At 43.8% G+C, this 2,996-nt stretch overlaps 1 non-coding gene across 1 annotated transcript; it reads left to right on the top strand.

The window, feature by feature from the left end:
• The first annotated feature begins 1,486 nt into the window (after positions 1-1,486).
• Gm25460 lies at positions 1,487-1,613 on the top strand. Its single transcript, XR_003949300.1, has one exon. It is a non-coding gene; the product is annotated as a small nucleolar RNA SNORA17 (small nucleolar RNA).
• The last annotated feature ends 1,383 nt before the right edge of the window (positions 1,614-2,996 follow it).

The raw sequence follows: 2,996 nt of genomic DNA, 5'->3' as shown, positions 1-2,996 counted from the left end.
AAGCTAAAATGTGTAGTGTCTTCAGCAACAGGGTCTTACCTTGTAGTTATGTTGAGCACTCTCTATCAATAGCAATTGCCTGTGCTGTTTTGAAGACCTCCGTGGCTTCCGTGGCTAATAACTCTTAGGGAGGAATCCTAAGATTTTGGGTGTGAGATGAATCCAAACTCTAGTCTTTTCCGACAGTCAGTATCAGGCAAACACCATAGGCTTCACGCATTCTCTTAATATTGCCTCCTCTCTCCCTCATCTGTCTAGTCATTTCCTAGTGTTTCGTTTCTCTGTCCATCAATAAAATTTCATGTGAGCTTGGGCTATGCGTTCCTTTCTATTCCATTCAGTTGACAAGGTCACGTTCGTATCCATGCATGAAGTGTTATCTTTTCATTCCCATGTGGTGAACCTGATCCACAATTGATTAAAAATAATAATAAATGAGTAACTTATCTAACGTTTTAGAGTGATGAGAATCTTAGAAAGCTATTAAAACGCATCAGATAAAAGGGCATGCTCCCATGTTTTCTTTCTAATCTGCCTTATGATCAGATTTTTTTCCACACAAAATTCATTAAGTAACTGCCTCAGGAACTGGTCCCTGTGCATTACTTGGATCTCATGCAGACACCTAATGAATCAGATTCTGCTGGCCAGCCTTCCTGTGCACATCTCACAGGTAGAGCACATTGAAATGTTTACACGATATTCCTTTCTCTTTTCTCCTTACTGCCAGTGTGGAGCCCAGAGTGATCACATTGTCACATTGTTTCTGCTACTGCACAGACTTCAGGAGTGTGGCTTCTATGATGGTGACCCCTCCACCCCTGCCCCTTGTAAGGAAGCAATTACCCTATCTCAGAGACTGAACAAATGGACTCAGGAATCAGTATTTTAAGACTGCAGAGGATTTAAAGGAATTGTCAAAATTAGAGACTGTCGTGAAGTCTAAGCCTGAAGAAACTCCTGCAGGTTCCAAGATTTTTGAATGAGGGACTGATCTCAACCAAGTCTCCAAGTCTGGATGAAAAATAGCCGGCGGGGGGGGGGGGGGCTGCTTTTATGACAAAAATGGAAGGCAAACTGCTCCTGTGATCTGTTAATTTCATCCTCCTGTGAGTTTTAAGGTGGATATGACACTTAAAACTGGAGCAATCATCTTACAAACATGAGACAATAGACATAATGACCTTGGCTTCACACAAACACAGACATGCACCCACGTACACTTGCACACACACACACACACACACACACACACACACACACACACACACACACACAGGGTTGCAGAACTGAAAGGAAGCTGCTGCCTTTAAAAGCAACTAAACTAAACTTTGCTTATAAACTTCCTGTGTAATATGTAAGATTTTTTTTTCTGTATTCACCCTTACTTATAGACGGTCCTATTTACATGTCTGAAGAGTGAATTAATAGGTTCATATTCTTGGCTTTTTCAAAACCATCCCAATATTAAACAAACAGCAAAATAACCCTAGAAGCATTACAAGTGTGTCTATTGTGTCATATGTGCACCAGTAGGTTGCAGAGAGGAGGGTAGCTAGTCTAATCTCAGTGTTCTGACCAGTGAATACCTAAATGAGTAGTAGCCTAACCTTCCCTGAAAATGAGAGCTTGAGAAGACCACCAGTATGGCCTCAGGGGGCTTGGACAGGGAGCTGGTCTGAGAGGACCACCAGTTCTATGGCTAAAAGGCCACACTAATTTTCAGGAAGGGACTAGAACTACATCAAATGTCACTGAAGGACCTGGGTAGAAGTGAGCCTGAGACATGTGGCACTTGTCTGGGACTGCTTGCACAGGTCAATGGAGTCTGAGATGACCACTTTTGGGGTAGCAGACAATGCCCAAGATGAGCCCTGCTCTGCGCCATAGTGCACAAATGGGACAGAGCACTCTTGAGACCATTTCTTAGATGACTCCAGACATTCAGAGACTCCAGGCACCTCTAAGAGGAGCAAGTAAATGGTGAAGAAATGCAAGAAAAAGAAACAAAAAAAATGTAAGCACAAGGTAAATAGGAAGAAATGATGATTCAAGGGTAAAGAGGAACAAGCTGATGTCACCCAGGACCATGATGAGGTACTGGTCTGTGCTGCCACCTGGGGCCCTGGCTGGGTCTGTGATTCTGAAGCAGCAGGTATCTACTCCAGGTGTCCCTGATCTGGGCTGCAATCCAGTGATATGTTGATGTTGGAGTGCTGTACAGAACTGGTTCCACCCTTCACCAGGGGCTCATCTGAGAGCTGTTTGTGCAGGCAAGAGAGCTGCAGAGGTGACCTATCCCTGGCCAGGTGGCCTGGGTCCTGCTTCATGTCTGTTAGGAAGTGGCGAGGACAAGGGGTGACACTTTTGCCCTTCCTCTTTTTCCTCTCCAGCTATCCCTAGGATCATGAGAGTAGGAGAACTGGTCATGTCCTTCACCAGCTGCAGCACTATGCAGACCAAGCCTTGCAAGTCAGGAGAGTAGAGGTGACCCTGGGTTGCTTGTAAGCCAGCCTCAACAGCAGGAGTGAGAAAGATAATTGAATGACAAGCTTGGATACTTTTCAAGCCCAGATCCAGGACTTGGGATTGGCCCTCTCCAAAATCTATCCTGTAGATGAACTGCTGATGTGCAAAAAGGGCCAGGTCCTACATATAGAAAGCTACAGGATCTCCGTGACACAGGAGAAAAACAGGATATCCAACAGGAGTCCCAGTGAGTTTCCAGTGTCTATAGCCAGAAAGGTGTAATAAACAAGTCATTACAGTGAACTTCTGCAAGCGTAGATGTGTGGACAATAGAATGCTCTGTGAAATTCACAAAGAACCAATTAAAAAGCTAAAAATAAAAGACAAAGAAAAAGAAAAAAAATCAACAACAACAACAAAAACCCTCTTTTTCCTTCCTAGATCCAGTTCTCTGTTTCCCTTCAGAAAACATCAGGCATTCTAGGGTTATCACCTGAACACAACATAACAAGATACAATAAGACTAG

This window comes from Mus musculus, chromosome 1, assembly GCF_000001635.26.
Source record: "Mus musculus strain C57BL/6J chromosome 1, GRCm38.p6 C57BL/6J".
NCBI lineage: Eukaryota > Metazoa > Chordata > Mammalia > Rodentia > Muridae > Mus > Mus musculus.
The sequence above is the reverse complement of the archived record's forward strand: the minus strand, read 5'-3'. Positions and strand labels throughout refer to the sequence as shown.